The sequence below is a fragment of the Octopus sinensis genome, linkage group LG16, assembly GCF_006345805.1.
Source record: "Octopus sinensis linkage group LG16, ASM634580v1, whole genome shotgun sequence".
Lineage (NCBI taxonomy): Eukaryota > Metazoa > Mollusca > Cephalopoda > Octopoda > Octopodidae > Octopus > Octopus sinensis.
Window position 1 is genome coordinate 28,018,277 of NC_043012.1, and position 25,851 is coordinate 28,044,127.

The following is a 25,851-nucleotide window of genomic DNA, read 5'->3' on the forward strand; positions in this document are numbered from 1 at the left end:
TCTCCATGACCGTCCTATATTATGGGTAGAACGAAGTTGGGGGTCTGGCATCTAGAACATTTCCGGCTCTCACAGCATTCTTCTGGCTGGACAAAGCCATTGAGGGCAAAACAATGCTAAATTTCTATAGAGAGCTAGTTGAAGGTATAAGCGACAATAACCAAGCTTTGCACAAATTGAAAATGTAAGAGGTGTGGTGCTTAGCGAGAGGAGGATAACACGGGAAGACAGCAAAATAGGAGTCCGAGCAATGGCTGCAACTACTTGTACTTTACAAAGATTTATCGTGCTTTCTCTTCCTAACGGGGAAAGAATGATAAAAACGAAAGATAATACTATTGTATTCACACTGAAAGCAATTGGTTTTCGTTTCAATTTTTGTAAAATTGTTAGAAGGGACCTACTATCTGATTTCTATTTAAATACCTCCATTTCTTGGTGGACTTGACGATATTAACCTTGCTTCGATTAGAAAATTATTTTTTTCCTCTTAAGTATTTGTTGATAGAGTAATTTGCAGAGGAAAAATGCATCAGAGAGAAAGAGGGTGAGTTTGAAGAGAGCAGCAGTAATGTTATAGAGAGAGATGAAAGTGCGAAACCTAGGAGTCTTGTTGCTGGAACAACTATTAGATCACATGTTGATAGTATTGTCTGTTTTGTGAGTAATATCAACACCACCGTCATATCATCATCATCATCATCATCATCATCATCATCATCAACAACAACAACAACAACAACAACAACAACAACAACAACAACGTGGGCAACATCACAACAATAATAATAGCAGCAGAAGCAACAGCAAATACAACATTAAGGACGAAAGCAAAACAGCAATAACAAGACCGAAAAGAATAACAACAATAGCATCAAGAATGAAATCAACAGCAACAACTAGAGCAGTAAGAACAACAAAACCGTCTCCAAAACAGTAACAACAGAATCGGCAGCAATAAACTATGTCTTTTTCGAAGTTAGCTTTTAACTTGAAGATTTGAAAAGCAAAACTTTTCAGGTTCAACCAAATATTGTTAAAGCAGGAGTTATGTTTCACAGCGTGGAATATAGGACAAACTCCGAAAACAAACAATTGTTCATAAATGCATCTGTCAAATAGATAGAAAACTTAACAGAAAAATGCCTAAATGTGTGGTCATCAGTATTACATATATAATGTTAGACAAAACGGGACGGTAGCTTTCATGCGTATTAGGGAGCAGGAAGTTCGAAGAATGGCTACAATAATAGAACTTTAGGAGTAAAGTTTTAGCATGACTTCTCTGTATATGGATAGATTAACTCGAACTCGAGGTATAAACGTGTCGGCTCAGAGAGATCCAGGAAGAGTCTTAGCAACTCTGGAGGAACATAGAGAGATTGTAGAAGGGATGCGTTCCTCTGGTCAGACGTTCCATCTGCTGCTAGCGCCTTAAATCTGGAAGGATTGGCATGCTGTAAATGCTGATGTGCAGGCACACATTCCGATTACTCACCTATAGATATTCCTGGATGATGAGCCGGTGTGGGTACCGTTCGTAAGGCACATCTTTTTGCTGCTCGTCTAATTGACAGAGCTGTAGCCCTGTGCTAAGCAATGACCAAAACTGGACACCTGGCACCGAGAGTGCTGTCAATAAGGCAATGGGATCGGTGGAAATTCTACGGTAGCAATTTACAGAGTGTGAGGTGAAGTGAAGAGCGATGACGTTCTCGGAGAAATACTGAGTGTTAATGAGAACGAAGTTGTCAGTCTGTTTCAGAGAACTTTCGTGCCGGAGACTCCAATAGATAACTTCCAGAACTCCCTAGCTTGGCAGTGTTACAGAGGGGTGATATTTGCTCGAGATAAACTCTACAGGCATGCTGTCCGACGAGCTGGTCTGAAATGCGCACTGAGCGATGAAACTGTCCTGCACGTTCAGTGTCCAGGCATTGCTAACTTGTAGAGTTATGTCGCACAGCTTGTTGGACAAGTCCAGCCATCAGTCGAGTCTAGAGAAATGATTGCCACCTTCTATTAGCCGGGCATGGAAGGTAGTTTTCCTTTGTTTGATGGTTATAGGGAAAGAGCTTGTGTAATGGATGAAGCTGAAAGATATGGGGACAGATACCGTCCTGTTTGATACAGCCCTAGTCAACTATTCAAAATTTCACTTCCTCCTCCCACCTTCCCCCTCCTCTCCTCTTCCTCCCTCCTTCCTCCTCCTTTCCCCTTCATCTCCTCCTCCTCCTACCATCCTCTTCCTCCTCCTCCACTTCCACCCCTCCCCATCCACCCCCTCTACCTCCTCCCCTCCCCTCCTCCCATCATCAACCTCTCCCCTCATTCCCTCCTCTCCTTCCCCCCTCCTCATCCTCTTCCTCCTTTCCCCTCCACTTCTTTCACATCCTTCTCCTCTACCTTCTTTTTCCAGCTCTTTATATTTCAACAGTTCTCCGTTTCTTTTAGCGATACATTGTCATCTTTTGAGACTGACACGGCAATGAGGGGGCACCTTTTTCATGGTTGTTTTTGATAGCTATACTTGGCTGATTATCCCTGATCTTCCTATCTTTGTTCATGTCTAAGCCATCTTTTTTTTTCTGTTGGCATTCCATAGTTCTGGCCCAACTTCCCGTTAATATAAGTCCCAACTCTGTAATACTTTTCTGGCTGAGGCCGGACAGTTAGAAACAATATAACTTATTGTTTCTTCTCCATCACTATATATCCTGTAGTTATTGTATTCTGCTTCATTGTGTGCTTTTTGTGGGTTTTGCTCTGGGTCCCGTAACTTTCAACCAGTGTTGGCATTTTACTTTGTCTATTTCTTTTCTGTTCAGCTTATTCTCGCATTTGCCATGCAAAGACTTTCCTTGCCATCATTGTATCGTGATGTTCTGTAGTTCCAGTTTCAACTTAGTCTGAGGTTGGAGGTATATTATTCCCTATGTAATCCATTTGAATCTGGGTCTTTCAGGATGTTATAGAACAATATTAGGTCTTTACGGGTGATAACTAGATTCTTAATCCGAAAGTTGTCAATTGCATTGCACTCAACTGCTTTTCTGCCGTTGTTTTATTGATGGCATATGTACTTTCTTCTAGTGCTATATCAGTCTAGGCTTGGGCTTCAACTTCCATATTAGCTCTTGATCTTCTTGGATCAATTTTGTCGACGAAAGTCAAATGGCTGGTCTGTCGCAGAAGTATTTTCGGATCGGGCCCATAGATATTTTCCAGAAATCCCTAACTTGGCAGGGCTACCACAGACATTGCTGGTGCGAGACAAGCTCTACAAACACGGAAAGGCTGCCAAGCAAACTTGCCCGAGATGTATGCAAAGCGACGAAACTATTCGCTATGCACTCATCGAATGTCCGAGAGAACAGTTATTTTCTATTTGTATTGCTTTTGTTCACTTGTATAATGCCTAACACCATTTAATTTTGCCTTGATTCGTTGTTTCCCTTCTTCCACCACTACATTCAAACCTTTCAGCTTATTTCATGTCCACTCGTCGCTTCTCTCCTACTTCAGTCTTTTTCCATTTTCCTCTATGCCATGCATCCATTTTATTTAGATCTTTCCTGAGCTGAGTTATATCACCTTCCAGTCTTCTCTTCCACCAGGGTTCCTTACATTCTTCTTTTCTGTTTGCTTGATACTTAATCGCTTACCAACTCTGCAGTGCTAATTAACTTTCTCAAATCGGTGATAACGTTGCTTTCACTATATTTCCTTTCATGCTTTACTTTTGCTGTTTCACTTGCTATACAACATCTCTCCATATTCCAAAGATTTAGCTGGGTCTTATTGAATCTAGGATCACGAAACAAATCTCTCAATCTTTAGAAATCAATCTTATTTCCTCCTCTTCTTCATTTTCATTCGACGTTTCAATGTCCGCCTCATCAATCACTTGATTTTCCACTTCCTCCACATTCAGACTTTCATCGTTTTCTGCATTATCAGTATCTTGGTAGGCTAAATTATCCCCAGTTCCTTAGTTTTCATTGTGAAACTCTATTCTTCACTTTTGACATCTGTCTCTTCTAAGTTACCTTCAATATTAGCATTCATGCTTTGTGATTCCAGGGCCTCTCATTCAACTGCGGTCGACTAATTACAGCGTCTAATTTTAATTATCTTCCTATCAAATTGCTCACGTTGACCTTCCAAACGTTTTCCAAAGTCGAAACGCCCGTTTGCCCACACCACGTGCATCACCATTTTTTGCAAGAATGTGATAATTGTAATTTTATTATCTTCTTGGTTACATTTCCTTCAACCTTCGATCTCATAGTGTAAATTTATTCCCCTGCGGTTTTAAACCCGTGGTTTAAGTTCGCATTGTGAGAACTGCGGACGCCTGTACCCTCTGAGGTAAGCTGTTAACAGCCTCACACCCGTCATACCAGCCCTGACCGACGGCGTCGCGTCTACTTGCTTCCAAATGAAGCAACTAGTTGCTTGAAAATGATGCGGCAAGAAATATAGTCTCGAATTGCTAAATGACGAGACTATATTTCTTGCCGCATCATTTTCATGAGATTTGCGTTTATGAGGTTGCGCAACTACCAGTGCTTTTATTGTGTGCACCTCTACTATGAAAGTCTCACCGACTAAAACTAAATGGCCCTTCACTGTCATTTGGTTCGACTAACTCACCGGACGTCAGACCGGTAATCTTCAGTCACGAGAGTGTTTTGTTGAGATACTAACTCTAGGACGATTATCTGCTTAGATTAACGAGCTTATCCTGCCCGTGTGGCACGGCTAAACCGCCGAGGTTGACGTTGCCTTTCATCCTTTCGTGGTCAATGGAATAGACTTTTTCTCTCCCCTGAACTTGCAGACTTTGTGCCAAAATTTGACGCTGGAGCTACAAATATATAAAGCCCAATACGAGGGATACCCCCAAAGAAACCGGAATTTTGCAATATTATTTTATTCACTTGGTTTTACATATTTACACTTTTACCGCCTGTATTCTGCATTTGAAGCAATGCATCGGTTCAGGCGCGTATTCCACTTTTCGAAGCAGTCTTGGAACTTCTGCGAAGTGATGCCTTTTAATACCTCCGTTGTATTTTTTCTCCCACATCTGCAAATTCCGTAGCACCAACTTTCGTCACAGGGAAAAGGTCCGGATCAACTTCCAACTGTTCTCTCAGTTCACGACACTCATTCAGTCGTGATTGCTTTTGATCTTCCGTGAGCAAGCGAGGCACAAATTTTGGTGCAACTCTTTTCATTCGCAATTCCTCGCTCAAAATTCATTGGCAGGAGCTCTAGGACACACCAGTAATATCAACAAGTTCGTCAATTGTTCGGTGACGGTCCTCCAAGATCAGTTCGTAAGTTTTCACGATATTTTCATTCGTTTGGAAGGTCGACGGTCGTCCGAACGAGGTTGGTCTTCTAGCGACAAGTGACCATTCCTAATGTGTGGAAACCACTCGTAAACTTGTTTGCTCATGGCAATGTCCTTGTAAGCTGTTTGAAGCATGACAATTGTTTTAGCCTCAGTTTTCCCCAGCAGAAAACAGAATTTCACGGAAATGCGCTGTTCCTTCGTTTCAGCCATCGGAAAAATCGACGAACAGGGGAGAGGCACTTCAGAACAAAGACGCACCACGTGACAGTACGACTTCAACCGACGATATCAGTCAGTACACTGATGTCTGAGGGTTGCATCAAGTGGCTTCTAGCGGCGGAAGCCTGAACTACATCGGGTTTGTCCCTCAGAGAACGTTTTCGATTACTTTTGGGTGCCCCCTCGTATACCCATCATGACTACTCGTCTAATAGGGGTACACCAGGTACATCCATCAAAACCACATGTGCGCATCATAGTGACCTCATATTAAGATAAACACCTAGCAGGGGCAACCAACTTAGAATTTTCTTCAACAGGTCCCTGAATAAGGGTTAAAGATGATGAAAACAACACCCATGTTACCAGGGATGAATTATTCAAACCCAAAAGAATACCTCTCAAGACTATGATGCTCCCCCACTACTTCTGCTCGTGTTGTTGTTGTCATTATTATTATTATTATTATTATTATTATTATTATTATTTGGGATTCTATTTATTTATTATTTCTTTCCCTAATTTCTATTATATATCCTCTGTTTTATCCCTTAATGTGGTAGTATCTCCCTTTGATTGATGTAAACCCCACCTGTTTTTGTTTTGGTACTTTTTAGTTTTTGCTTTGTTTTGTGAGCTGTTTCTCGTCCTTCGATATTGTCCTCCATGTCTTGGATCCATGTGGCCAATAAAAGAAATTATTCTCCTCCTCCTCCTCCTCCTCATTATTATTATTATCGTCATCATCATCATCATTATATGTTTGACTTTTGCTTTGTATTTGAACAAGTTGGCTCCAATTCTCACCCAGAGACCTCAAGAGACAACTAGGCTGTCATATATTTGGTTTCGCTTGTAGTATTGTTCTAGAAAATATTTAAGAAAATATAAGAAAATTATGAGTTTGTTTTAAAATTTGAGATTACATAGACAGTATTTTACGTAGGATATGGGCAGTTCCCATGAGCACTTTGAATTTCTGCCACTTTGGGGTTTCCTGGTATCTGAGCTAGGTAGCAAACAGCCCCTTTTACTATCATTCCTAGTGCACCTATGACAGCAAGTATTATTTTAGTCTTGAGGTTCCACATTTTGCCAATTTCTATTTCAAGATCTTTATACTTGCTCAGTTTTTTTTTAGGTCTCGACAGATACATTTATGCCGATTGGGATAGTCATATCAATGAGAAGGCATAATTTTTGTCTGAAGTCTTTCAATATAGTGTCTAGCCTATTCGCATCTATCATCCTGTCAGTTTGAATGGTGAAGTCCCAGAGGAGTGAGATGTGATCATTTTTAAGCACTAGAGTGGTTTGTGTTCCCACCAGTTTTTATCATGGGGCAAGTCCAGGCTTTTGCAAATTACCCAGTGAATATATTGTGCAGCTCTATCATGCCTGTTGAGGTACTCTGTAGGCGCTAGAGGACTGCACTTGGAGACAACATGATCAATGGTCGCATTTTGTTGTTGACATACACGACATGTTGGGCTACTGCCGTTCTTTAATATTTTGGCCTGGTAGTTCCTTGTAGGTAGGCATTGATCTTGGGCTGCTATGATAAACCCTTCCGTCTCTGATTTTAGGCCAGAAGACACTAACCATTGATAGGTAAGGGCTTTGTCAACATCGGAATTAGTAGCTCTCTTTGGGTATTTGCCATTGAGAGGTTTTTCTTGCCATTTATCATTCAGAATATCTAAGGCAGCAGTTTTAGCACGGGTTTTCATGCGCTTAGCTTTTTCTGTGCTTGCTTCTAGTTCGTCTAATTCAGGAATTTGTTGAATTTGGAATTCACTTAGATATTCCTTTGTCTGTTTTGTTACTGAGTATGATGCTTTCTTGTTTTCATGCTCTGAGACAAGTTTTAATATCCAGTCATCAGAGTCAGGTAGGTGTTTAGGCCAATTGTGGCAATCTTCATTTTAAATTCCAGTTGTTATTATTATTATTATTATTATTATTATTATTATTTTTATTATTATTATATTATTATTATTATTATTATTATTATTATTATCATCATCATCATCATCATCATCACATCATCATCATCATCATCATCATCATCATCATCATCATCATCATCATCATCATCATCATCATTATTATTATTATTTTTATTATTATTATTCTATATTTGACTTTTGCTTTACATTTGTACAAGTTGGCTACAAGTCTCACCCAGAGACCTCAAGAGACAACAAGTTGGAAGTTCATGTTGGTGTTATGACTAGGGTGCCATATATTTGGTTTTGTACTTAGTGTTGTACTAGTGAATGCTTAAAAAACCATACGAAAATTATGTTTGTTTTAAAACTTGAGATTACATAGAAAGTATTTTGCGTAGGATATGGGCAGTTCCAATGAGCACTATCTTTTGAATTTCTGCCATTTTTGGTTTTCCTGGTATCTGAGTTAGGTAGCAATCAGCCCCTTTAGCTATCATTCTCAGGGCACCTGTGACAACAGGTATTGTTTTAGTCTTTGCCAATTTGCCAATTTCTATTTCAAGATCTTTATACTTGCTCAGTTTTTGGTAGGTCTTGACAGATACGTTTATATCGATTGGGACAGTCATATCAATGAGGAGGCATGTTTTTTATCTGAAGTCTTTTACTATGGTGTCTGGCCTATTCGCGTCTATCTTTCTGTCAGTTTGAATGGTGAGGTTTGCGGTTGTCGTTGCTAGCCTGGTTGGAGAAGCGCAAATGTGCGCAATTCCAAGCAGGTCTATCCATGACAACCTCCACCTTATGCGATACATCATAGAGCGGGCTGGGACCATCGCTAGCTTCGGGTTGCTCTGTGTCAGGGTGGGAGAGCTGTTTATACCAGTTCTTAGACGTTTCTTTCTTGCATATTTCTAATGTATGTGTTGTTCGATTTGGTCGTGTCTGTTTTTACACTCATTGGCAGCCATTAAAGAACATCCAGAGACAAGGTAGTCGATCGTTTCTATCTGAGAACTACATAAGCTGCAATTTGTATATTTGCCTGATTATTGCGGGTTGATAAGGATTGGTCTTGAGCTACGACGATAAACTCCTCAGTTCCTGCTTTCAACCTAGCACTTCGCAACCATTGATAGGTGAGAAACATCAATTTCATTGGTGGCTGCTAGTATTTGCCGTGTAAGAGTTTTATTTTCTCAGTGTTTTGATTGTTTCAAGACGTTCTATTTTACTTTTCTCTTGATTATTTTTGCAGGTTGAGTTGATGAGGTTATTCCGGTCTTCTTCATATATTCTTAACTGAGTTCGTTTGTAAGTTGTTTTAGCCTTTGTGACAGTGTACCTAGACATTTTACTTTCATGATTTTTAATCAAAGTCACCATCCAGTCTGCTGTAGCATTAAGGTATGCTCCAAGACCGATGGTAGTTGTTTTAAAGAATGAGACTCTTGCTACGTTCAAGCCTCAGGTGACATAGACGTTCAATATCAGCTTTAGGATGTTAAGAGTTTTCTGGTTTTCACATTCATCATTTTGATACTTTGGAGAGTCAAATTAATTATTTTGGTGCTGTATTGAAAAACTGATACTGCTAAAGATAAGCATTATTCTCCAGTAGTAGTTGTTTTAATATCTTTTCTTTCATTTGGGAGTGTTGTATTCTACCTCCTTCGTTGACACCAAGCTTCTTTATGGTGATTGACATATCAAGGTCAGTGGAAGATATGAGGGTAAGTGTATCTTTCACAAGTGTTACATTTACCTATGTTGTTACTAAAGCTCCTTACAGTTTTGAGAAAACCATCTTGCTCGTTGCCATTCTTAACATAATTTTAGGATATCTATATAGAAAAGCTAATTAATTGTCATGTTTTGTATTTTATATCCTAATTTGGTATTATTGAGCTCAGTAGATAAAGGGACAGAAGAAGAGATGAACTTCTGGGTAATCCAAGAGTGAGGTACACTATTGATATCCTTTCGATATTGCTTAGTTTTCGTTTACCATCACGAACAGATTTCAAGTATTATTTTGCTGATGAGAAGTTTATCTTTGCAACCGTTTGAGTCACTTTTACAGTGCATTTGTTCATGGGAAAAGATATTGTTTTTAGAAATGTATACACTCTTTTATGATGGACGTAAGAAATTAAGCAATATATATGAAGTGGATAGACAAGTGATAGTTCTTTAGGATGTGGGTCTTGTCTGGAAGAAGAAAAGTTATATTTTCCGTTCGCCAAGAGGGTGTTTTGGAAGGGTTCTTCATTAAATAAAGGAAAAATAAAACTTTAGCTAATGGTTTATGCGATGTTGAGAGATTAGACAGCCAGAAGTTTGTAATCATACTTATTCCTGGTGACTTCCAGTTTTGGAGTTTTTCAACAGCTACGAGGGGCGTTCAATAAGTAATGCCCCTGACCCACTTGCAGTTGTTTGATCTAGCTGAAATTTTGCATGTGCACTTATTTATACCTCTATAGATTAAGTGGCGAATTACAGCTCTGAACTAATTGTGGTGTCTGATTTACAGGTGTTTGAACTGAGTCAAGTGTGAAATGGAGCCAGTTGAGTGTCGAGCAGTGATCTGGTTTTTGTATTTGAAAGGACGCACACCACGGGAGTCTTTTGATGAAATGAAAGTAACTTATGGTGATGATGCCCCATAATATGACCTTGTAAAACGCTGGCATTGTGAATTCAAACATAGTCGGAACTCTGTGGAAACAGCTCCCAGATCTGGTCGTCCCCTTTCTGCCGTTGATGAGACGTCTGTCCGTCAAGTTGAGGCTGCCATTTTGGAAGGTCAACGCATAACTATTCGCCAAATAGCCCATAAGGTCAAGATTAGTACCGGGTCTGTGGAAACTATCATTCATGACCATTTGCATATGCAAAAGGTGTCTGCCAGATGGATTTCCAGGTTGCTCACACCTTTCCAGAAGCAAGAACGCGTTGAGTGCTCGAGGATGAATTTGGAGATGTGCCAAGAAGATGAGTCAAAATTTTTCAAAAGACTGATCACACAGGATAAAACCTGGGTCCATCACTATGATCCATAGACCAATGCCCAGTCAATGCAGTGAAAGCACCGTGACTCACCTCCTCCAAAGAAGGCAAGGGTGCAGCCCTCCGCTGACAAGGTTATGCTCACAGTCTTCTGGGACCAGGACGGAGTAGTGATGACAGATTTCCTGGCAAAGGGTACCACAATTACAGGAGCCTATTATGCTTCACTTTTGAGGAAATTAAGAGAAGCTATCAAAATCAAGAGGCGGAGCAAGATCAGCAAAGGCAACGATCTGCAGGACAACGCTCCGGTCCACAACTCGCGTGTCGCCAGATCAGAAGCACAGGCGTGCAGCTATGAACTCCTCCCCTTGCACCCTCTGATTTTCACCTCTTCCCAGCCATGAAGTTGATTTTGAAAGGAAAGCGTTTCCCAGATGACGCAACCGTGATTTCTGAAGTCACGTCGTGGTTGGAGGACCAAGCTGGGGTCTTCTACAAAAACGGTCTCCAGAGCTGTATCAAACGATGGGAGAAATGCATAACTCTAGGTAGTTCCTATGTAGGAAAAGACTAATAACTGTGCCAAGTGTCGTTGCTCTACTGCTATGGGAAGTGGGTCAGGGGCATTACTTATTGAACGCCCCTCGTATTCCTGTATTTTCTATACAGATGTCCTTCCATATCTGTTGCAGAATATTTCCCATTCTTTTGCTTTCTCTTTCTATCTATTCTGCTGTCTTATTATGCTCTTCTGATCCCCTCCATATTTCTCCCTAAAATTTGTGAACTTCATGAATCGAAGGAGGGCTTCTAACCTTTATTTTTGTTTTCTCTATTTCCCTATAAAACATCTTTGCATCAGCCTGGAACATTTACTACGTTTTTGGAATCTACACACCCTTTGTGTTTTTAGCTGCATTTTTGACTTGGCTGTTTCATCAGCACTAAATATCTGATCATCATATATTTGTTTCATTTTTCTGTCTTTCTTGCGTTAATATTAACATCTCTTGTTTGTTTCATTCAAGATAGAGAATTCTCTTAGAGCACCGATTTCTTTTTGAACCGTAAATGTCCACGCTGTTACCTTGTTTGCTTTTCTTCATCTTGGTTCCTAATCCTTTATGTGCTATAGTTGCTGTAACATAGCCAGCTTGATTTATATTTGTTATAACGCTATCGATTTCGTTTAGCAATAACTTCAAGGCATCATGTATATTTTGATAAATCTTTTATTAATGTGCGAGCTTTGAATTTTCGAGAAGTTCTCTCTGTGTTGCATGTCTGATGATTTGACGTTGAAGTGGATAGACAAGTGATAGTTCTTATAAATAATTGCTTCCTTTGCATTATATATTTCTACACTGTTTCTTAATATGGATTCGTCTCTATATCATTCGGGTCTAGAGTTCCCAACGCATTCATTGTCGTGTTGTTATCATCGGTGTTTTCTCGTTGACGACCCTCTAAGGTGGGCTTGGAATGAATTTTCTGTACCAGCTGACAAAGATTCAACCTCTGGACTTCTAGTTGCAGGTGGGGCCTAGTTAGACGTTTCTTCAGGTGAGTAGCCCATCCCACTCAAAAGGACCTTGAATAAGGTTTGTTTTAAGGATGATGTTTCCAGAGGTGAGGTGAATTATTCAAATCCCAAAGAATTCTTCTCAACACATGGCTATGATGCTCGCTCACTACCTCTGCTCGTGATCAGAGATGCAATATCATGATAATATTTCCAATCAGTTAAGATCAAAAACCACGAGAGCCACTGCTTGATACTGCATCAGAGCATTTATTATTTCCCGATTGTATTTTTTTCTCATACCTACATCAGCTTCCCCATCTCATCTGGGGTATTTCCCATGCAATGGTTTTTCTTTCCAGAGACTTGATATTTTCTTCAAACTTTCTTTGTTTTACATTTTTTTGCCGACTTAATGGGTAGCGTGTCATCTATTATTATTATTATTATTATTATTATTATTATTATTATTATTATTATTATTACTTTTTTTTCTTCTTTGAAATTTGCTTCCATTTCTTGCCGAGTGTCTTCCCGACTCCTAGGGCAAAGAAACTCATAGTATACATTGGTAGGCCATTAAACCAAACTCAATAGTTCGTTCATTTTAATTTTTTTTTATTTTTTAAGTTAAATTAAAATACATGAGCTGCAACAGTTCTCACATCGACAATGCTCTTCTCAATACGTGTGATGTACCAGTTAAGACAATCTTTTGCACTTCTTGCAGGGATGGTAAGCCAGGGATCATTCTCATATAATTTTCAGTTCCCTTCTTGTTCATTCCTAGTGCTCCTACGATCACTGGTATTGTAACCGCCTTGAGATACCACATTTCTCAATTTCAATGAGTAGGTCTTTATATTTTCTGAGCTTGTTAAACTCTTTCGCTGAGATATTATGATCACAGAGGATGCTCATGTCGATCAATAAGCAAACTTTATTGTTTTTGTCTTTCACAACAATATCTGGTTTATTGGCCTTGATGGTTCGGTCTGTATGTACTGGAAAGTCCCACAGAATCGTTACATTTTCTCCTTCAGTTACAGCCTCAGGGTGGTGATTATACCACTTGTCGGCAGTTTTGATATTGTAATGCTGATAGATATTGGCCAACTCTGTCATGTCTTAATTTATACTCCACTGGTGCTAAGACTTTACATCCAGAGATTAGGTGGTCCACTGTTTCAATCATGTCGTTGCAGAATCGGCATTTTGGGTCTGCTCCATTTTTCATCACATTGGCCTGGTAGTTCCGGGTTAATAGGCTTTGATCTTGAGCAGCCAGGATGAAACCATCGCTCTCTGCTTTTAGCCCTGAGCTCCGTAGCCACTGATGGGTTTGCTTCTGGTCAACATCAGCTTGTTTGCTGCGGGCCACATATTTGCCGTGCAGAGGTTTCTCCTCCCACCTATCAGCCAATTGCTCGTGCGCTTTTTTCGTTGCCATTATTGTTACCTTCTTTGGAACAATAGTTGCCGTACTTCCCGTACTTATTATTATTATTATTATTATTATTATTATTATTATTATTATATTATTATTATTATTATTATTATTATTATTATTATTATCATTATTATTATTATTATTATTATTCGGTAGTTTTATTTTTATAGCGTGCTTTCACTTCACTACCGAGCACAGCTCTGTGTGCCTTGGGTATGTGCTGTGATTTGTTGTGATGCTCTGATGGTTATTGTATGGAAAATGTTCTGCGTAGGATGTGTGTAGTGCCTAGTAGTGCTATTTTCTGTATGTTATATGTGTTTGTAAGTCCTGGTGTTTTTGTTATGTATTTGTCTGAATATTTTTTTTATCATGCCTAATGCACCTACTATGATAGGAATTGTTTCTGTTTTTAGATTCCACATTCTGGTTACCTCTATTTACAGGTCTTTGTATTTTGAAAGTTTCTCCATTTCTTTTAGAGACAGGTCGTCATCTGCTGGTATTGATACATCAATTTTTTTCTTCATGATCTCTGACAACTATATCTGGTCTGTTGGCCTTAATTTCGGCATATCCCAGAGTATGGTTGCTTTATCGTTTTCTGTGACCTTTTCTGGTGTGTGCCTATACCATCTTTTTTCTGTTGTTATTCCATAATGTTGGCATAGCTTCCAGTGTATGTAGGTTCCAACTCTGTCATGTCTGTGAATAAATTCCTTCTTAGCCAGGACTGGGCAGCCAGAGATAATATGATTTATTGTTTCTTGTCCATCTCCACATATTCTGCAGTTACTTGTTATATTTCTTTTCATTACATGTTTTTGGTCATTTCTGGTGGGGAGGCTTTGGTCTTGTGCTGCAATTAAAAATCCCTCTGTCTCTACTTTGAGTCCTGAGCTTCTCAACCATTGCTGGGATTTTTCTTTGTCTATTTCTTTTGCGTTTAGTTTAGTCCAGTATTTACCATGAAGGGGCTTTTCTTGCCATCGTTTTATCATGGTTCGTTGCTGTTCTATTTTAGTTTGGATTTCATTTGTTTTATAGCTTTTGTTGTTTCTTCTTCTTCTTTCTTCTTCTTCTTCTCTTCTTCTTCTTCTTCTTCTTCTTTCTTCTTCTTCTTCTTCTTCTTCTTCTTCTTCTTCTTCTTCTTTCTTCTTCTTCTCTTCTTCTTCTTCTTCTTCTTCTCTTCTTCTCTTCTTCTTCTTCTTCTCTTCTTCTTCTTCTTCTCTTCTTCTTCTTCTTCTTCTTCTTTCTTCTTCTTCTTCTTTCTTCTTTCTTCTTCTTCTTCTTCTTCTTCTTCTCTTCTTCTTCTTCTTCTTCTTCTTCTTCTTCTTCTCTTCTCTTCTTCTTCTTCTTCTTCTTTCTTCTTCTTCTTCTTCTTCTTCTCTTCTTCATATTATTAGGTGGTATGATTTCTTGTTTGTATTTGTCAGCTTCCTTAAATACTGAGAACAGTTTTTTTGTTTTGCTCGTGTTTTGCCGCTATTTGTATCAGTTTTCCTTCCTTCTGAAGTAGATATATTTGCAGTCCTATGGTGGTTATTTTATAGTAGTTTTCCAGCTGTATAAGGCCTCTACCACCTTCTAAACGTTGTATATATAGTCTTTCTATGTCAGATTTTGGGTGATGGATCCTAGATCCTGTCATTATTTCTCTTGTTTTCCTATCTATTTTGGTCAGTTCATTTAGTGTCCAGTTAAGGATATTGTAGCTGTAACTTATAACTGGGACAGCTAAAGTGTTAATACCTATTATCTTGTTTTTAGCATCGAGCTCTGTTTTTAGTATTGATCTAACTCGTCTATAATATTCTTTTTTTATTTTCTCTTTCATTTGTGTGTGTTGTGTCTTATCTAGTTCATGGATTCCTAAGTATTTGTAAGTTTGGCTTTGGTCTAATTCTTTTATTTCATTGGTTTTATCTAGTGTGATGTTGCTACTCTTAACTAGTTTTCCTCTTTTCAGGGTTACTTTGGGGCATTTTTCTAATCCAAATTTCATATCTATTTCTTTGGTAAATCCATGAACTGTCTTTAATAGTGTTTCCAGCTGTTTGTCATTTGCAGCGTATAGTTTTAGGTCATCCATATATAAAAGGTGGCTGATCGTTTTGCCGTAATATTTATATCCGCATCCAGTTCTATTTAGCATATCAGATAGAGGTGACAGTGCCAAGCAGAAAAGGAGTGGAGAGAGCGTGTCTCCCTGGAATATTCCTCTTCTAATGGGGATGTCTTTGGTTTTCATGAGTCCCTCTTTTGTTTGGAGCTGTAGCACTGTTTGCCATTTATTCATAGAGTGCCCTATGAATTTTATAATTGTTGGTGCTACTTTGTTAATGGCTAGTGTTTCGAGGATCCATGTGTGGGGGATGCTATCAAACACCTTTTTGTAGTCGATTCAGGCCATACTGAGGCCTTTCTTCTTTCTGTGGCTGTCTTCAGTTATGGCTTTATTAATCATTAGTTGATCTTTACAGCCATATGAGCCTTTGCGGCATCCTTTCTGCTCTTCTGGAAACAGGTTGTTTTCGTCCAGGTGCTTGTTCAACCTTTGCGATATCACTGCGGTAAATGCTTTGTACATTGTAGGGAGACAGGTTATTGGTCTGTAGTTTTCTGGTTTTGCTGTCTCATTTGATTTGGGAATTAAGATGGTTTTCCCCTTCGTGAGCCATTCGGCATTGTCTCTGGCTCTGCTAGTATGTTGTTAAAGTTTTCATCCAGCTTTTTGTGCATTCCTGTTAGATATTTCAACCAGAAGTTGGGGATCTTGTCATGCCCAGGTGCCTTCCAGTTGCTTAGTCTTTGCAGTGCCTGGGTGACCTCTTCAGTTGTTATGGGGGTCCAAAGTTGCTCAGATGCTGAGTTTGTTGTTTGAATACTCCTTTTTTTTGGTTGTTCGTTCGTCGACCATATTTCTCTCCAGAATTCTTCCACTTCTTCTGCCGTTGGTGCTGCAGTGATTTCTATTTTATTTTTGCCAAGTTCTTGCTAGAACTTTTTGGGTTGGAGTTGAACTTTTTGTTTTGTTCAAAGAAGCGCTGGCGTTTCTCGTACCGGCGGATCCTTTGTGCTTTGGCAAGAATATCTTGCTTCAGCTTTTCTTTTATCTCAGGTAAATCTTTTTCTGTGATGTTATATTGCGGAGTATCTTTGTTTTCTTTTTGTTGCTCAGTAGCGTTGATTGTCTACTGATTTCATTAAGAATCGACAGATCTTTTCTCATTTTTTGTATTTTGTTTTGGATGTTATTTACCCACAGGGTTTGTTTGGGTGGTGGTACACCTGTTTGGATGGGTTTGAGTGAGTATCCAGCTTCTTTTGTGGCTGCATAAGCCATTTAGCTCAGTGATATCGCTTTTTGTTTCAGTGGCTATATTAGTTCCGTGACGGCTAGGTTTATTATTATTATTATTATTATTATTATTATTATTATTATTACTACTACTACTACTACTACTACTACTACTATACTACTACTACTACTACTACTACTACTACTACTACTACTACTATTATTATTATTATTATTATTATTATTATTATTATTATTATTATTATTATTATTATTATTATTATTCAGTAGTTTTATTTTTATAGCGTGCTTTCACTTCACTACCGAGCGCAGCTCTGTGTGCCTTGGGTATGTGCTGTGATTTGTTGTGATGTTCTGATGGTTACTGTACTGAAAGTGTTCTGCGTAGGATGTGTGCAGTGCCCAGTAGTGCTATTTTCTGTATATTATATGTGTTTGTAAGTCCTGGTATTTTTGTTATGTATTTGTCTGAATATTTTTTTATCATGCCTAATGCGCCTACTATGATAGGAATTGTTTCTGTTTTTAGATTCCACATTCTGGTTACCTCTATTTCCAGGTCTTTGTATTTTGAAAGTTTCTCCATTTCTTTTAGAGACACGTCGTCATCTGCTGGTATTGATACATCAATTAGAAAGCATTTTCTTTCTTCATGATCTCTGACAACTATATCTGGTCTGTTGGCCTTAATTTCTCTATCTGTGTGTATTGGCATATCCCAGAGTATGGTTGCTTTCTCGTTTTCTGTGACCTTTTCTGGTGTGTGCCTATACCATCTTTTTTCTGTTGTTATTCCATAATGTTGGCATAGCTTCCAGTGTATTATTATTATTATTATTGAGTGAGCGAGCAGAGCATGCCATCGAAGTGACACTGGGGTAAAATATACGAAGCCCAGTATACCCATCATGACTACCCGTCTGATAAGGGTACACCAGGCACATGCATCACAACCATATGTGCGCGACATGGTGATCTCATATCAAGATAAACAGCACATGACCTTGCAGGTGGAGCCCAGTTAGAATTTTCTTCAGATCGAGTAACCCATCCCGCTCAAAAGGTCCCTGAATAAGGCTTGTTTAAGGATGTTGAACGAAACACCCATGTTTCCAGAGGTGAATTATTCAAACCCCAAATAATCCCTCTCAACACATGGCTATGATGCTCCCCCACTACTTCTGCTCTTGATCAGAGATGCACATATCGTCAGCCACTAAGGGACATGCTCAACTGGTTAAGGTCAAACAACTGACAAGCAAATCTGTGGTATTGAGCAGAATATTTGCTGTAGCCCATCTTTTATACCAAGACAAAACAATGTACATGATAACACTTCCAATCAGTTAAGATCAGAAGCCATGAGAGCCACTTTATTATTATTATTATTATTATTATTATTATTATTATTATTATTATTATGATTATTATTATTATTATTATTATTATTTTTATAAGGCGTTAGGTTGGCAGAATCATTAGCATGTCGGGCAAAGTGCTTAGCGGCATTTCGACTCTCTTTACATTCTGAGTTTAAATTCTGTCGTGGTTTTTGCCTTTTATCCTTTTGGGGTCGATAAAATAAGTAACAGTTGGACACTGGGGTCAACGTGATCGACTAGTTCTCTGCCGCCAAAATTCAGGCCTTGTGCCTTTAGAAGTAATGGATTATTATTATTATTGTTTTACTTCTCAGAGCGCTCGAGTTTGCTTGCTCTGGTAGATTCTGTGAGGGTGGATTGTAGCCTGCTGAGGGGTCTCACAGGGTCTCTTTCCACACATTATAAGCTTTAGTACTTGGTTGTTAATTAGAATGGGAGACATGTACCAATCTCAAAATCCTAGCTTTTCCCAGCAGCGCAGTTTTTGGGGCTTGCTCTGCTCTCATGCCAATTCCAATTTCTCTGACATACTTCTTAAACATAGTTGTTAGTGTTCGAGTGCCCTTACAGCTACTGGAATGACAGAAATTCTCCCCATAATCCACATTCTTACAGTTTCGTCTTTTAGTAGTCCGTACTTTTTATTCTTTTCTAGTTCTTTGTCATTTATGCGTGCATCTCCAGGTGTTGCTATATCTATAATCTTGGTTTCATTTTTTTTCTCTACCACAAGAATATTTGGTCTCTGAGCCTCGATTAGGGAGTCACATTGTATTATAAAATCCCACAGTATCTTATATCCCTTGTTCTCAGTGACTCCTGGTTCATGTTCGTATAATTTCCGTGCTCTGTCCAGGTCATACTTTTGACATAGCCCCATGGACGAACATAGCCCCGTTATCGTGCTTCTTTCTGTAGTGCTTTTGGGCCAGCTTATTACACTTACAATATGTGAGATTGTTTCGTTTCTGCTCCCACACATCCTACAAAGGGACGATTTGCGACCCCTATCTGTTTGGAACTTAGTGTAATTAGTTCTCAGAGTTTGGTCCTGAGCACTGCGTACCAATGCCTCGGCGCATCCTTTCAGGTCACTTTTTCTTAGCCAGCTCCACGAGTTGATCTTGTCTTTTCCTTCGATTTCTCATGCCCAGATATTGCCCATGCAATTTCCCAATTTCATTTTCCAATTGCTTACTCTTTCCTCTTCATCTTGTTTCTTAAATGTTTGTGGATGCATCACATTTTCAGTAGGGATTGTATTGTTGCTTCTGACAGCGGTAAGTAAGGACTCACTCTGTTGCTTGATGTACCATCCCAGACTGTTCTTCTCGTTGGCTATACAGATCTTGCATCCTATGAGGCCTCTTCCACCCCTGTTCCTAGGCACATACAGTCTGTCAATATCGCTTTTGGAGTGTAGTTCCTTGTTAATTGTCATTGCTTTTCTGGTTTTCCTATCCATTTCCTCAAGCCCGTTCTTTGTTCACTTAACTACCCCTGCAAACAGCCCATGTGTTCATTGCCCTGATCTTGTTTTTTCCATTGAGCCTACTTTTCATAATTAATTTGGTTCTTCTGAGATATTCTTTCTCTGATGTCACTGAGATATTCTTTCCCTGATGTTACTTTCCATAGTCTCTGTGTGAGGGGTATCCTATAAATCACAAACAGCAATGATGATAGGCTATCTCCTTGATATATGCCTCTCATGAAGTTAACCCACGCCAAAAATTTTCCACATGAACTTAGCTGTGTGTTCTAGTTTTTCATTAACCTCGTAATAAAATTTAATATGTAAGGTGGCGAACTGGCAGAAACGTTAGCACGCCGGGCGGAATGCTTAGCGGTATTTCGTCTGTCTTTACGTTCTGAGTTCAAATTCTGCCGAGATCGACTTTGCTTTTCAGCGTTTCGGGGTCGATAAATTAAGTACCAGTTGCGTACTGGGGTCGATGTAATCGACTGGCTCTCTCCCCAAAAATTTCGGGCCTTGTGCCTAGAGTAGAAAAGAATAAAATTTGATATGTTATCAGACACCTGTACCAGCTGAAGACTTTCTAAAATCCAGGATTGGGGTATCATGTTATACGCTTTCTTATAATCGACCCACGACATGCCCAGATTAGTAAGTCTTTTCTTGCAGTCTTTCAGTACCGTTATGTCTATCAGAAGTTGGTATTTTGCCCCTCAGCTTTTCCTTCTGCATCCTTTCTGTTTCACTGGCAGTTTGTCATTCATTTCCAAGAAGTTATACACATAATTAGATATTATTCCTGTCATCAGCTTCTACATTTGGGACAGACAGGTTATAGGCCAGTAATTATCCACTGCACTGACTTTACTGGAATCCCTTTGGCGGAGAATTGTTTTACTGTGGTCAGCCCCGTTGTTCATCATTTTATCCATTTGCGTGGCTATTATTCTGTGTAGTGTTGGGAAATGTTCAGCCAATATCCTTGTACCACATCCGGGCCTGGAAATTCCACTTTGATAACTTTGTTGCCTGTTCGGTTACCATTTCAGTCGTTATTCTAATATTGCTCTGTTTCACTTCATATTTTTCCGATCTTAATTCCTTCAACCATGGAGCTTCTTTATTATGCTTTCTTCCATTATCCCAGATGTTACTCCAAAACCTTTTACTTTCTTCAGCTTCTGGTCTCTCACTGATGTTAACCTTTCCATTCAGCTGTTGATAAACCCTTTTCTGGTCTTGCTGGAACAATCTGTTGATTTTATATTGTTCAATTCTTTGGTCATATCACTTAATCTTTGTAGCTTTAGCTTGCAGTCATTATTTCAGCTCTTCAATAACTCCATTTAGCCCCTTTTCCTTTATTCTATATCTATGTTCTAGTTCCTGATGTCGATATGTTTTCATAGTTCATTCATTGATAGTTTTATTCTTTTTCACCAAGGTTCTTTTTCCTTTATTCCAACATTTACAGTTTGGTTCAAGGCCTACTTTATTTCCTATATATTTCCTATATAAATGATGCAGGTTTTAATTAATCTGTTCCTTCCTGTTATACCTTGTTCATGGCTAGTGTTTGTAGGATCCATGTGTGGGGAATACTATCAAAAGCCTTTCGGTAATCGATCCAGGCTATACTTAGACTTTTCTTCTTTCTTCGGCTGTCTTCAGCTATTGCTTTATTGATCAATAGCTGATCTTTACAGCCGTATGAGCCCTTGCAGCATCCCTTCTGCTCTTCTGGAAACAAGCTGTTTTCTTCCAGGTGTTTGCTCATTCTCTGCGATATAATTGCAGTGAAGGCTTTGTAAATTGTAGGGAGACAAGTTATCAGACTGTAATTTTGTGGGTGTGTCGTTTCAGTTGATTTGTGAATTAGAATAGTTTTCCCCTCCGTGAGCCATTCAGGCATTATCTCTGACTCTACTAGTATTTCCTTAAATTTCTCAGCCAGCATTTTATTTGTTCCTGTTAGGTATTTTAACCAGAAGTTGGAGATCTTGTTATCATGGATAATTTTCCAGATGTCCTCGGCCTGGAAGTGCTACCGAGGGAGTGGGGGTGGGGATTCCGGTTCGAAATAAACTCTAAGGGCACGGATGTGCTGTCAGACGGACTTATTCGAGGTGTGTGTGTATGTTTATATATATATGTGCGTGTGTGTGTGCATATATATATATATATATATATATATATATACGTATATATATATAGTGATAAATAAATAAAAATATATGCATACATACAAACATATATGTACGTACCTACATCTACATGTATATATACATGCATATATAAATAATTATACGTGAGTACAGGACACCACAATAAGACGTAGAAACGGGAAAAACAAAAAAGAACAAAAAACAAGAAAACGAAAAAACAAAAAACAAGAAAACGAAAAAAACAGTTACAGGACGAGCTACACAAGGAAAAACCCCCGTCATCAGCTGTCGCTAGTAGAGTCAAGCATGTTTCGAAGGCAGAGACAGAACACTAATCCCCTAGTCCTTCCTGCGAGAGAATTAAAATAAAATTCCAAGCAGCGGGGCAAAATGAGTACGAACACGAACAGGATGTAACAATACTGACTTGTAGGGTTATGTTGAATAGCTGCTGTCACGTGAGGGATCGATCCGTCTGTCAGCCGACTCTGTAGATCTGATCGCACCGCCACCCTTCTTCAGTCGGGCAGGCAAGGTAGTTTTTCTTTGCTTGGTGACTGTGTAGAAAGATATTGTTTGGTGGACAAGGCTGATAGACATGAGGACAGATACATTCCCCTTTGGTAGAGCTCTCATTGACTTTTTCAGGTTTCGCTTGAAAAGGAAATTAAGAGTGGAGAGGGAAGTACTGTCCTCGAGTGAGTTTATTGAAAGGTGGGTGAAAGCTACGAAAATGGCAAGAGTGGATGGGTACATCTCCAAGTGTAGACCTGTGAGTAGGAGAGAAGGAATTGGAGAGGGCACTTGTTCCTAGGGTTTCAGAGAAACCTCAGACACTGGGGTTCCTCGATTATCCCCAGAGGCCTTCCTCTATCAGGCGGGCCACATCTCTATCATCCTCTCCGCCATTTTTTTTTACCTTTGAATGCTGTACATATGTCCCTTCTTTGTGAGTGTATACCGTGAATACTTACTTTTATTTATCATTTCATTAATATATGTAAATACTCCCACTGTCTCTGTATTGTCCTCCTCATACATCGTCCTTGCCGCAAATTATTATTATTATTATCATTATTATTTAGTGAGAGGATAGTGCATGCCATCAAAGTGACACTTGAAAACAAATATACGAAGCCTAGTATGCCCATCATAACAACCCATCTGATAAGGGTACACCAGGTACATGCATCACAACCACATGTGCGCAATATGGTGATCTCATTTCAAGATAAACAACGCATGACCTTGCAAGTGGGGCCCAGTTAGAATTTTCTGCAGGTTGAACATCCCAACCTGCTCAAGAGGTCTCTGAATGAGGTTTGTTTAAGGATGATAACTGAAAGTCCAATTTTTGCAGAGGTGTTATTCAAACCGCAAAGAATTATTCTCAACACATGACTATAATGCTCCCCCACTACTTCTGCTCGTGATGAGAGTTGCACATATCGTCAGCCATTAAAGGAATACCCAGTTGGTTAATGTCAAGCAACCCGACAAGCAAATCTGTGGTACTTGAGCAGAATATTTGCTGCAGCCCATCTATACAAGACAAAACAATGTACATGATAACACTTCCAATCAGTTAAGATGAAAAGCCATGCGAGCCATTGCACCAGGGCATACTCTTTTACTCTTTTATTTGTTTCAGTCATTTGACTGCGGCCATGTTGGAGCACCGACACAGATATACAAACACACACACACACCAACACACCACACCACAAACACACACACACACAACACACACACAACACACACACACATATATATATATATATAATACGACGGGCTTCTTTCAGTTTTCGTCTACCAAATCCACTCACAAGGCTTTGGTCGGCCCGAGGCTATAGTAGAAGACACTTGCCCTATGTGCCACGCAGTGGGAATGCACCCGGAACCATGTGGTTGGTAAGCAAGCTACTTACCACACAGCCATTCCTGCATATTTATTATTATTATTATTATTTATATTATTATTATTATTATTATTATTATTATTATTATTATTATTATTATTATTATTATTATTATTATTATTATTCAGTAGTCTTATTTTTATCACGCGTTTTCACTGCACTACAGATCGCAGCTTTGTGTGCCATGGGTATATACTGTGGTTTGTTGGGAAGCTTATATTTTTACTGTATTGAAAGTTTTTTTATGTAGGATGCTTGACTTTCTGAGTGCTTATCTTACATCCTCTAACTTGTAACCCTCCCACTTTTGATCTTTTAAGGAGTCTAAGTCAGTAGATATTCTATCAATCCAAGAGGCCTTTCCATTGTGTGTTTTTTCTTCTGCACAAATTTCATTCCAAAATTCCTGTAAAAATGTTTTGGGTTACTTTTGAACATGCTATCCTTGAAGAACCCAACTCGCCTTTCATTCCGTGTTATGCGGACAGCTTTAACACATACCTTTTGCTTGATATTTTCTATGGTGCTATTGATGAATATGGGTGGTCGCTTAGTTGAATTTCTCAGCACAGGCAAGACATGATCTTTTACAAGTTGTTTATAAACTCCTGCATTTAACTTTCTATGTAATCGCACCAAAGGGCCCACACCATCTCCAGATATCATTCCCCAAACCATGACACTTCCTCCACCGAATTTAACACTAGTCTTAAGGCATTTAGGCAACAATTTTTCACCTACTTTTCTACGAACGTACCTTTTCCCATCTGAGCCAACTTAGATTCATCACTGAAATGCACCGTTTGCCATTTTTCTTGAGACCACAACACATGTTCGGTTGCAAAGGTAAGACGACACTTTTTATTCTTGGAGCTGATCAGTGGCTTCACTGCAGGTGCTCTTGCTTGTAGGTCATGTTCAACTAAACGACGAGACACAGTTTTTCGAGATAAAGTTTTCTTCAATACAATGCTCATTTTCCGAGAAACAGCAGCAGCAGTTTTAAATCTGTCCTTTTTAACCAACTTTACCAAAGCACGATCTTCTCTCTTGGTCGTTTTTCTTGGCCTACCTGTAAACTTTCTTGCTTCACACGAACCACAATCAAGTAGACCTTTAGAATACCGTGTACAACACTTTTTGACTTGTTAACAATCTTTGCAATAGATCCAATACTTAAATTATCCTTCCTTCGAAGCGTTATAATCTGCTGACGAATTGGTAACGGAGTAAGTGGCATTATATTAACAAAGTACACTGCAAATATTCTTACTAATGTTTAGTAAACGAACCGTCACGTAAACAAATTCAAAACATTCGCCTGTTAAATATACTAAAACACTAAATAAAACGTTCGCCTGTTAAATATACTAAAACACGGCCACCATGGGTTTTGCAGTAAATCACTAAATCATCCATAACTTTTGTATTATCCTCTCAAATTACACCAAAATCTCAGGCAATAACAAATAATATCGTATTTATTGTCTGTGAAAATTATAGAATATAAAACAACTTTGATAAAAAATCATATCTACTTTTCTGACGAAAACAATGCCGTTCTGAACATTTTGGCCGCCACTGTATATATATATAAGTATGTATGTATGTATGTATGTATGTATGTATGTATGTATACATGGGGGTACCCAAAAGTAACTGGAAACGTTCATTGTGGGACAAGCCCGTTGTAATTCAGGCTTCCGCCTAAAAGCCCCTTGATGCAACTCTCAGGTATCAGTCTGCCGACCGGTGTTGTACTCTGGTTTCATACAGCCATGTGGCGTATCTTTGTTTGGCAGTATTTATCTCCTGTTCGTCGATTTTTGTGATGGCTGAAACGAAGGAATAGCGTACTTCCGTGAAATCCTGTTGGGGAAAATGGCGGCCGAAATAGTTGTCATATTTTAAACAGCTTGCAAGGCCGCTGCTGCGAATAGTATTCCTGACTTTCTCATTGATTTTTCATAAAAGTTCTTTACTAATAATGATTTAGCTGGGTTAATAAGCCTACATTTAGGATTAGATAGGAAGTTCTTTTTATAGTCCTTGATAGTTATAAA

General features: G+C 39.0%; 1 protein-coding gene and 1 long non-coding RNA gene across 2 annotated transcripts in view; one reads left to right on the top strand and one right to left on the bottom strand.

Moving 5' to 3' along the window:
- Nucleotides 1–25,851, top strand: part of LOC115220286 (protein Wnt-16-like) — a 276,791-nt gene that overhangs the window by 6,515 nt on the left and 244,425 nt on the right. The window lies entirely within an intron of this gene.
- LOC118766540 lies at nucleotides 6,074–24,079 on the bottom strand. Its single transcript, XR_005002475.1, has 3 exons — nucleotides 24,069–24,079; nucleotides 13,013–13,026; nucleotides 6,074–6,207 (listed from the first exon to the last, which is right to left on the bottom strand). It is a non-coding gene; the product is annotated as an uncharacterized LOC118766540 (long non-coding RNA).